The sequence below is a fragment of the Argiope bruennichi genome, chromosome X2 (assembly GCF_947563725.1).
Source record: "Argiope bruennichi chromosome X2, qqArgBrue1.1, whole genome shotgun sequence".
In the NCBI taxonomy this organism is placed as follows: domain Eukaryota; kingdom Metazoa; phylum Arthropoda; class Arachnida; order Araneae; family Araneidae; genus Argiope; species Argiope bruennichi.
Genome location: NC_079163.1, coordinates 131,519,710 through 131,531,941, shown reverse-complemented (window position 1 = coordinate 131,531,941; position 12,232 = coordinate 131,519,710). Strand labels below are relative to the sequence as shown.

Genomic DNA, 12,232 nt, shown 5'->3' with positions numbered 1-12,232 from the left:
ATGAAGTTGCTTTTAATTCATTAACTAGTGGTTATTGTATTCATTAACTAAAAATAAAGTTATAAAATAAGAAAACGATATTCTTTTCATGAGTGAACAAAAAAAAAAAAAAAAAAACCCTGCTGTCTTTCACATTATGTTTATTAGTAAAAATTCAAACATTCCTTTTATTCCATCTTTTACTTATTCACATCATTTAAAGAATTAATTTGATATTTCAAATATTTTGTACTGTAACTAAAAAGATGAATTAATTTATTATTAGAAAATTTGCTTTGTTTAATGTTTGTTATTTTATGCAATGACATCTTAGATGATGATTGACGAATTAACTAGATAAATAAAAAACAAATATATAGTTTATGCATTAAGTGATTTTAACAATTTGTTTTCTAAAATAATTAGATACTTTACGAAATGATGGATTTTATTTTTGAATGGCAACAAATACTTTAATTTTTCCTAGTAACGCAAGTATTAATTGCAAAAACATTTTTTTTTTAATTGAAAGGTGAGATTACTTTAGGAAAAGAATTGTTTTATGTCAAGTATACCATTTTAAGCTTTTAAATCATTTGTAACAGTAGCATGCTGTTGATTTCTTTCGCTTTGAGAAATCTAAACCTCAATGAATCTAACTTCTGAAACTGCTGATTGAAAGTATTGAAAATGTAATATTCTTTTAAAAATATTATCTAGATAATTGAGTTTTGACCAAGCAAGTGGAGTTACAAATTTCCTTTACAGTTTCTTCTGAAAGATAAGGTAATTTATGCCCAGTTAAAAAAAAAAAAAGATTACAAAAACCAGTTTTTGCATATTCAGATAAATAAGATACGAATGAAAAGAAATAGGGCAGCAGATGCACATATAATCTTGATGCGGTCTTTTCACTAAATTAACTAATAGTCATGTCTCCGCCTCACATTTTTTCATAATTATTAAAAGAAAATTTATTCGCAGTGCTTCAGTTGAAGGGGGAAGGCATAAGAGCAGTTACTTCTATAATAACATGCGTATTACAATTTTTAACTGTAAAAATGATGTAATAAGAAAATAAGAAGTCTTCTGTATTACATTAACCACCTACAGAAAGTACACTGCATTATTTTTATCGATACTATTATCACATAAAAATTTAAATGTTTAAAATAAATACAGAGTAGCACCCATTTTAACATTTTGTTTTAATCCCGATTATTGATGTACTTCATTTTTGGTGCCGCCTTGAGCTGGTGTCTATGGCGGTAGCTGCACTCGTCATTTGTTAATTTAATTGCTGTGATTAATATTGTAATAAGTTTTTTTTTTCCTTGAGTTTTGTTAAAGTTCCAATGCCTTTCAATACATACTTTTGTGAAATTGAATTTTCTGCTATATTATTATTTAAAAATATGAAACCCGGTTGCTACTTCAATTTACTTTTGCTCGAAATGAATTACGGCATATCGAAATTGGTTACAGTTAAATAGGTATCAATAAAAAATATTGCTGTTTTGTATTATTTTTTACCCATCATTTACTACAGTTTATAGTACAGTTTTTTTTATTTAACTGACGGTACTCAGAGATCTCTGTAGCTTGAACTATCAGCTGCAAAGCCACCAAATTTTGTACGGGGACTATTGACGACATGGGAAAAAGGAATCCGCGAAAAAAAAAAAATAATTCCAAAAGTTGCCGATAGGTTAAAATGTGGCGTTTTACACTTTAAGACAGCTAAAATTTTGCATTAAACACGGGAAAAAATTGCAAAATGTAAAATCCCGATTACTTAGTCGACACCAGCGCCAGTATTTTGAGTTATAAAAAAGAAGCGGGGCATTGAGAATCATTTCAAGTATCAGTTGATTTGTAAAATGCGTCTCACTTTAGCACAGCGTGCATCACTTGTGAAGCTCTTTTATCTTAATCAATCCAATGCAGTGGCCGCTCTTCACGAATTTAATTTGAAAAAACAGGTTCTCTCGCAACTCGTGCATCCGTTGAAAGAAATCAGACGAGCAATGCTGGTAATAGCAGCATTTGAAGTTGCCCGACGTGGAGTTAACCGACAACTGGATGTTAGTGCTTCAACTGTCTGGAAAGTTTTAAGAAAAATTCTTCAATTTTATCCATATAAAATTAGCCTTTTGCACGAATTAAAATCTACAGATTATGATCTTCGATTAACCTCTGCTTTGACATTTTTTGCCAGGATGGAGGTCGACGAGGCCTGGCCTTGGACTATTCTCTGGAGTGATGAGGCCCATTTTTATTTGAATGCTATTGTTAACACTCAGAATCCTAGAATTGGGGCATCTGAACAACCTCGTGCATTTCAAGAAATCCCACTTCATTCTCAAAAAGTAACTGTTTGGTGTGGTTTTACAGCGGATTTTATCATCGGACCATACTTTTTTTGAGACTATTACCCAAGCAGGACCGCAGATCTATTCCGTAAACGCTCAAAGATATCATGATATGCTGAGTAGTTTTGTTATCCCACAACTTCAGCAAAGGCAGTGCTTAGATAAAATTGTCTTTATGCAGGATAGAGCACCACCACATATTGGTACATCTTTACAGCAGTTGTTGCACCATCGCTTTACAGAAGAAAGAGTCATTAGTCGCTGTTTTCGTGTTGCATGACCGGCCACCTTGCTCCCCGGTTCTAACCCCATGTGACTTTTTTTTCTGGGGCTATTTAAAATCTAGGGTTTATCTTGGAGTCTCGAATTTATTAGTTTTAAAGGAAAACATAACAGGGACTGTTATGAACATGCCTCCTGAAATGTTGCGTTCAACTGTAGAGAATACGGTGTACAGAATTCAATGCTTAGTCCAAGAAAATGGAGGTCAAATTGAAAATAGCCGATGTCTTCCCCGGGAAAGCGATTCTACTGAATAAAAACAAAAAAAACAAAGAATGAAAATGAAGTCGAATAGTCGAATAAAATCTCCTCTTAATTTGTAACCATTTACAGAAGTTATTTTTTCGAATAAAGCACATTTGTGGAAAAATTCTTTTGTTTTTCATTTATCTGTTTACGTAGCTTTTTAAAATTTTATCGTGCAGTTAAACTTAAAATTTAGATCAAAAGCGCCTGATTTCTCCTATTGGCAACTTTTCGAACTAAAATTTTTTTTCGTGGATTCCTGTTTCTCGTGTCGTCAATAATTACCGTACAAAATTGGATGGCTTTACGGCTGATAGTTCGAGCTACAGAGGTCTCGCAGTAACGTTTTTTTTTTTTTTTTTTTAAACACCCTGTATATTTATATATTATTATTGTGATGCAAATGTTTTTATTTACGAATATAATTTAATAAAATAAATTTAAAATGTGTGTTTATAGATATGGTATTTAACATGCATTGATCTTTAATTTAAAAATTCTTTTATGTTTCATATATTTTTGATTTTTAATTACGTAGAATAAGATGTTAAAGGGTTGATAAACTTCGGCAAAAAATATATTTTTTAAACAGAACTATAGAAAACTCTAGAAACTCTAGAAAATAAATTCTTCTGTTAAAAATTTCCCAAAATTTCTTAAATATTTATATAAAATTATTTATTTTCATTTTATTTACTAAACAAGGCTGTGCAATACATGTTCTTACGCATACGAGTGTTAAAAGTTTTTATTTTATTTATTTATTTTTTTTTATTAACAATTGCTACGGTTTTTAAGGCTGGGAATCGAAACCTACCGTCTTTCTTTCAGATAATTGACTGTAAGACGACTGCCATTTTTCTGGAATGTAGTTTGCTTCAAATATTTTAATTCATTCTGAGTTACGATGAAAAGTTAAATAGTTTTTGGAGTTACTAAAATAATGAGTTTGTTTTTTATTTTTAATTTTTGCCAACAGTTTCCGAGAACAAGTTAAAGAAAATCTTCATAGAGGTCATAATTCAAATGATCATAAATTCTTATAATTACATTGAGTTCGTCGAATTATAAACTTTATTTCAGTTCTGATTATTTTATTCGAAAATGTTTAAATTTTAATCTTGTTGGTTTTAATTTATACGCTCCAAATTGTTTCCGATATGTTTGGCCTTGGAAGTATCTTCTTAAGGACATCATTCTAAAAATACGAGCATTTTGTGACATTGTTTTCCGGCTACTATCAATTACAGTTAATTTCGATGGACATAATAATTTTATCAACTATACGTTTGTTTTGAATAATAATTTTTTTGGAAAAACAAGGATCTTCTTCTTATTTTTTGACTGACAATTATAATTTCAACCAGAAAATTCAGTTTTTATCGATTCGAATGGAATCCGAAAAACTTTTCAATTTTTGGAATGCTAAATTCCAAGCTCGGTCCGTTTCTAATGTGTTTTATTCCTGTGTAAGCGGGCAATGCGGGTCAAATGAATAAAATACGAAATTATCTGTAATAAAAAAAATTTAGCTTTTAACATTCTGAAGCAAAGCTTTTTGAATTGGTTCTCGTCCTGAAGTGAGGTTACCGGAAAAAATGGTGTTGCATATAGATTTATCCAACGCCTTGTTTCGCCCTTCGTGGGTCATAAGTAAAACGAGATTAGAACATAATTTAAACATAAAACTATCAGTAACATTACGTTGAATTCTTCTTAGCCTGTCATTATATAATGTGTAATTTTCTTTTATATTTTATTATTTTGGAAAAACAGAATATTTTTTCGGCCTCAGTAGGAGATTTATAACGGAAGAAGTTTTATAAGTTCTGTTCCATAGTAAATTTATATATGCAATGAAAGTATAAAAAATAATTTAATTTTTGTCCTTGCTCTAATCTTCGTCTGAAGTATGAAAAACCTGCCAATCTGTCTTGAACTCTAGCACATGGCTTCTAGACTCTTTCAGGTCTTTAATTGATTTAAGTACCAACAGTGCGTTGTTAAAGTTGTTAGCTTTTACCTCGAAACGAAGATGAGGCCGGAGAAATAAACTGAGCTGCTTTCAACGACTTGATCCATTAACCGTTGAAAGTGACTGAATGAGTTATTGAAAACTAAAACGGAGGCGGAGAAAGAAAACGAAAAAAATTCTTTCACAAAAGGTATTACACGAATAAATTTCTCCCAAACGTTGTTTGAGGGTGGCCTACTTCCAAACGATTAGAAAGGCAAGGTTGAGACCTATGGTACTGTTGGCTCACTTGATAGTGTGTTACCCATAAGACTGCAGATTCTCTCAGTAGACGCTGCGCGGATAAATTTAACTTCCGTGCAGAGAAACTGCGGGACAATGTGCTCTTTCAGAAGAAAGTACATACACTCCACTCTGATCTGCGTCATCAGTCTGATTTTTTGCTATAAAAAAAAGATCCCGTGAGGAAAAAAAAAAAGTTCTTCCGCCTGTGGCCCATCTCACTACTAGTTGGTTGCCCTTGTTTCTCCCATACCTTTTCAATAGTCAAATGTCTCGAATAATTTTTTTTATTTTTCTCCTATTTTTTTTCCCTTCTCTCCCCACTAAGCGCTCGAGTCTGTTTTGTGTTGTTGGTTTTTGTGGTTCTGCCAGGAGATTTGGAAAAGACAAGTTTTCTTTTCTTTCTTTCTTCTTTTTCCTTCACCCACCTTCTTTCTAAGCACCGACTTATAGTAATTATCGTCTAGTGCTCGAAAAAGCCGTTTTATTATTTTATTTTTGATGGTTTTTTTTGTCCTGTATGTCATAGGTGACGATAGAAATTGCTCCTCTTATTAATTGTTCCTGCCGAATTGGTTTTCAGATTTTTGGCGCTGTGTTTTAATGGGGCTTGAACTTAAATAGATGTTTGTTTCTGCAGCTGAAATAGATGTTTTGAATAAATATAGGAGGCATTTACCATTTGAAAATCATGTTATTATTTATTACTTACCATTTTTTAAATGCAGCTTCTTTTTTTATGTATATTTTGACTAAACCATCACAAAATAAACGTTATATAAAGCTACTGTTATGTGAAGTTTTACCCCTTATATTTTCCTCATTTTTCCATTTAAATTCTTGTTCTTCTATTATGAACCAAGGATATTGCATTCAGTTATTATTTATTTTTGTAAATTTTACTAATTCAAACAAGAAAAAAAAAAAAAAAAAAATATGAATGACTTGAGTGGCAGGCACTTCTACTTTGTATCATACGGCAAAAATATTCCTTTTCGATGTCAGCTAATAACAAATTAAGTCTTGATTTGTAGTGCCTGAAATAAAACTTTTTAAGAATGTGTATATGTGTGTGTCGGTGAAAGAACATGTATTTTCATTTTTAAGAAGAATTTTTTTTTTTTAATCTCTGTAAACTGCTATAAAATTTAAAAAAAAATATAATTTGGAATAATTCGTTAATATTTGTTTTTATGTTTAATTAACGTCTAAAAGTGCTTTAAATAATTATAATTACTTGTTACTACTACACACAAGCTAATGCACAAACTCGGCTTAAAATCGCCGACTCCGTCAGCGGGCTGTCTTTGGCAAGTGCTATAAGTAACAACAACAACATAATTACTTGTATTGCTATTTTTATGCTTTTTAAAGACATTTTTAAAAAAAATTACAGAAGTGAATTCTGAGAATATTTTTGTTCAGAAAGTTTATCACTGGGGAAAAAATGACTGAACTTGTCTACCATGAAACTGCCTTTGTCGGCTTATCCTGATCCTGAAGAGTAGATGTTTAATTAATTCTTATCTTTTTTGCTGCATCTGTAAACATTTCTTACGCAGTTATCAGTTCAAAAAGAAATGGTTGTGAGCTTTAAACGGAAACATATATAATATCGATCGATTACAATTATTTAAAAGTAAAAATGAGAAGTTAAAAGAAAACTTTTTGCGCCGAATACAAATAAATTATTGTATGACCTAGAAGTCGATTATGTTATTGACAAAGAGAAACGAGTTAGTGATTCTATTTCAAAGTGAACTAAATGTTGAAAAATAGAGTATTAGTTATTAAAGTATGTTGAAAAATCAGATTTTTAACCCTTGGAAAAATGGATTGTTTTTATGTTTTAATTAAAAATTTAATGCTTAAATTTAAAATAATTTCTCGTACGCATCGCTTCTAATAAATTCGTATTACCTATTTAAGGATCGAAGGATTCAGCTAAAAAATTTGATTTATGCTACGTTATTGTATTTGATTGTATGGTGTTTGGTTTAATGCGACAAATCTTGAAAAGGATTACAGTCTTTTGGTGATATTTTCTCCCATTTCTAAACTAAACTTCATTCTATTCCGACCTTGTCTTTTTTCTGAGCTTATAACTGAACATAATTTACTGATAACTCTATTGAACATCAGAATGAGATTTCTTAAATTATCTATCGTTAACAGAAGAGGAGGCGCACCGAAAAATCTGAAGGTCGCGAAATTTCTCACGTAGTCTAATTTCAATATCTCCAACATTTGGTAGCAAAAATAGTTTAAAAAAAGTTTTTGCTTAAATTTTCCTAAAATATTTTTTTGCTTAATTTCCATTTATTTATCATTAATTAATGCTTCTCCCACCTCTTTATTTTCTGATTTTCCATCAATTCAAAACGCTTTCTGGTGGAAAGTGGGCCATGAAAATGTTTTGTGAGCCCATAAAGCTTTTAGAAGTTGAAAAAGCTGTTGGAAATCCTATACTAAAGAAAGCTCTTTAAACTATGAATGATGACTCTTTATGTGTGCCACAAAATGTCCGATATCATAGGCTTGGGGCATCAGATTTTTCAGGCAGTCTAATAAAAAATAAACGACTACACCATTTTTGAGTATAATATGGGGACACAAAATTATTGTACTACCAAAAGCGACGCACACGCACACGCACACGCACACGCACACGCACACACACACACACACACACACACACACACACACACACACACACACACACACACACACACACACACGATTTTGATGTAGAGTTATTGGTTGCCAGAAATCCAATTCATGATGATATAAAATATCTATTTAATTTTTGCCGCATGCACTACATACTATAAAAGTAATTCTTCTAGTGTTTTAAGAAAATAGTAGAATTTCCTTTTTGTTTGTTTGGAAGCATATAACACTGAACTATTTTCATGGCTTTTAAGCTGATTAAAATAAGCTTGTTCACGTTTTCTATTATATGAAACTTTGAAAACTGTTTACTTGTCTGATGTTCTATTGAATTTAATTATATTATAGTTATTAATATTTTTTAATGTTCAAATATGATGTCTTGGTTAGTATTGTGAATTATGTGGTTCTATTTGAAATACATGTGGTAACTTTTGTTTTGTATGCAAAGAAGTATTAAGTTAAATTTTATAGCCTGATGTAGATGCTGAATCTACAGATCTATATTATTTGGACATCTTGAATTTTGTTTGGAATTGGAAATTTTTTCAATATTTCGATTTTGATTTAATGGGTGGTTAAAAAAAGGGGTGTGGTTATCTTGAATATTAAATTTTGTATTGACTGCAAGTTAATTATATTCCTATGTGCAATAAAAATATCAGACTTCACTGAAAGAAAAAATACTTTGGATTCTCTTATAATGCTCTCCTGTATAATATAGATTCTTGTAACACGCCGAAAAAATTGCAATTGGTTCTCATTCAGCGCGATAAAAACATATTTCTTGTTAGATTTTTCGTTCAGTTGTTCTCAAACAAACAGTAAAGCCGTTTGTTTAAAAAAAAGTAATATCTCACTATGGACATTTCCGAAACATATTTGAATTTTCATGAAACCATCCGATTATTCTTGTTCTGTATAACGTGATTTCTTATTACGCGGGACATTGTACAAATGCTCATTGTGTAAGCTTTTTCAAAATATATCTATTTTGATACAATAGTGATACTTGATGAAAACCCAGAGAGCTTGTATATATAATACATTTTAAAAAAATAATAATTAAAAATAATGCTCATTTTATTCTTTACTCAATATAAATCGTAACTATCATACAGAAATGTGCTTTTGCTTTTTGTTCCTTTCTCGATTTGAGGTCATCACAAAGATTTTGGCTGCGCATCTTGCTATGGTCCCGAGTTAGAGACCCAATTCCACTGGAGATTTGTCTTTTATATAGACGTGGTAGGCGCTAAATCTGTTGAAGAACAAACATCCTCTGTTGGTGGCAATATGAATGCTTGGAGACGGAATGTTGGCTCAGATTTCGTCTTAGGTAACTGATCAAAAGTCGGAATTACAAGGTTCTTTTCGAAATATCTCTGGCGTTGTAATGTTAATCTAAGTAAATTAAACTAAATTCATCTACTTATTTTTCAAATCAAAAGTTTTATCTTTAAAAATATTCAAGAAATTTTAGGGTAAGTTTTGATTTACGGTTTTTTCCCTTATAAATTTATTTTCAAAAAAATCACTTCATCCAAATTCTTAATATCAAATTAAGTTTTTCCGATAATTATCTGGAAGGAATTTTAAACTAAGGATAAATATTTCATTTGCACGGAATTCTATAGAACTTTTATGTGAATCTATGTGAATTGTTCCGAAATCTGGTCCGCTTTCGTTGACTGCTCAGTGATTATGAAGATTGACAACAGAACAGAGATGTCATACTAAGCGTTTCTGCATTTTGGTTGGTTATATTTAATAAAACAAATTTCCTTTAAATTAAATTCATTTCGCAGAATATTAATAATTTATTTAAAAACAGATTTTATCAAAATCTGTCAGTTACATTTAAATCATATTTAGGGCTATTTCTCTGGGCTGATTGATATGTATATGTACCTTAGCTTTTGCACTACTGTCGACTTGAGTTGCCGTTGATTGAAAATCTATGGAGCATTTTCTTTTGCGGTTTCAAGTGTAGGAACACTTAAAGAAACTATCAAATGAAGGGGTGGGGAAAGTATAGTATTAAGTATTTTTTGGGAAATTAAATGTTTAATCAAATCATTACTTTAATTATTTTTAATCACTAATTTTTAAAGTTTTGATAGCATTGTATGTTGTTAAAATTGAAATGCTATCAAAATTTTAAAAATTAGAGTATAATGTATTGTTTGGGGGGGGAAATTAAATATATTTTGATCAAGACATTATTTTCTTAATTGTTTTTAATCACTTATTTTTAAAATTTTGATAGTATTATATGTTGTTAAAATTTTTGTGACTGCAATATTTCTGTAGACCACCCGGTTTGCGTCGCGACATAAACATGTTCATTAAAGCTTTTCTGGAACTGAAAGTATCGGTATTGCCAAAGAGAATATCGTGCTGATAAAAGGCGGGATTCGGATTCTTACTGGGAGTTAGATTACACCGTGACCCCCTCCCCCCCTTCCTTACGATAAAATAATTTCTTATGGAAATATATTCTGTTTAATTAAAAAAAAATGAATTCTATTTAAAAAAAAATTTGATTTCGTAATATATAAAATTTTTACCGTATGAAAATTAAACTGTGCAACGACAACTATCTACCAGCTAACAATTGCTGTTTGTTGTTTGTCTGATTCTAATGACTTTTTTAGCATCTTCATTTCGTATGCTCTAAGTATCGATATAAGGAATCTTAGAATCAATTTTTTACTATATTAATACTGATGTTACTTATAGTGTTAATATTGCACATATATTTTTAATGCCAAACGTGGTTCTTGAAGAGAGATAGGATTGTGATAAGAAACCAATTTTACTTCATTTTTAGCACTTCCTGTTTTCGTTTATCAGATTAAACTATTCTTCGTTCTTTTTAATTTTCATTTTCTAAGTGTCTCATCAATATCCGTAGCTAAAATATAATCATCACATACCAGGGTCGGCTGTCCCCCCATGGAAAGCTATTTTTAGTATCATATTGACAAAGCCGCAAGTAATCAACTTTAATCAGGAAGTAAAGTTTTTAAAAAATGGAACCTAAATTTTCCTTTTCTTTTTTTAATGAAAATGTGGTTATAGTACTTTAAGAAAAGCAAAAATAACAAAATACGTTGCAATTCAATTATTAATTATAATTGTTAGAATAAGTGCAATTATAAGATGCTATTATGAAAATAAAAAAAAAAGTGATTGTAAACTTTTTTAACATGCAAATTATCATTTTTTTCTCAATTTAGTTTATTATGTCCTTTTTTTTGTATTTAAGTACGTATTTAATTAAAATTAAAATACGTACTTCATAAAAAATAATATATAATTGCTAATAAGATTTCTCATTTTCCCGAGAAGATATATCAAAATTTGTTAAATAGACATTACTTTCACTTTCAGACAAAATGGTGTTTAACTGTATTATAACATTCATTTTCAAAAACGCTTATTCGTAAAAATATATCTATATGAAATTTAACAGAAACTCAAAATATAAGTTTTTATAAGTGAATATAAATATCAAAAACAACTTGATCTTGCCGTTTTAATTTTTTTTTTTTTAAATCTTTGCTCAACTAAAATAGATTTCTGTCACATTAAACGAGAGGCCTTAGAATGAAACAGTATGGCGTACGCTCAATTTTTATAAAATATTGTCAGGAATTTTTCTTTTACTTCAATTCAATATATTTTTTTATACGCTATCTTATTTTCCTGCTTGAAAAGAAACGTCAGTATTATATTAAAAGACCCGGATGCAGCTCCGGAATATTAGGTTGCTGACCTCCGTACCAAGCCATTCATGCCTTTTATTTCAAATTTATAGCAATTATAAAACGGTGAAAGTGATGGCGATGTCGTAAACAATTGGATCTTATTGATGTTTTTTAATATTCTATTTAAGAAAACTTGACTGGCTGTGAAGTTTTAGTCTTGAATTGTGATTTATCCATAAAATTGCATCAATTACAGATAAGGTTGTAGAAAACAGATATCTTTTTAAAAACTGCTGCCTTGAAATGTTACAAATATTAATATTAAATTGATGTAATAAGTAAGTGCACTTCAAAAAAGATAATATCCGCGCTTTTGTATTAATGATATATACAGAGAAACAAGCCTTTTCCCGTGATTCTCCTATTTTTTCCCTGCTACTCCTCTTCTCAAAACTGCGATGGACATATATTAATTTCTGAAATCCCTGTTTGAATCTTAATTTGGAGCTCTTCCTTTCTGACAATTTGATCGTTTTCGCGGCTGCATCGCCTGTGAAAGAAGGAAGGGGATGAGAGTCAAAATACATTTTATTTCTCGGAAGTTTTCTTGACTGCAGGAAAAATGAAAACCGAAAAAAATCCCGATATTTTTTATTTTTGCTATTTTTATATTGGAACGCATGTAATAAACGAAGCATCTGGGGTTCAAAATT

At 30.3% G+C, this 12,232-nt stretch overlaps 1 protein-coding gene across 3 annotated transcripts in view; it reads left to right on the top strand.

Moving 5' to 3' along the window:
* Positions 1–12,232, top strand: part of LOC129959928 (protein phosphatase 1 regulatory subunit 12A-like) — a 132,267-nt gene that overhangs the window by 15,108 nt on the left and 104,927 nt on the right. The window lies entirely within an intron of this gene.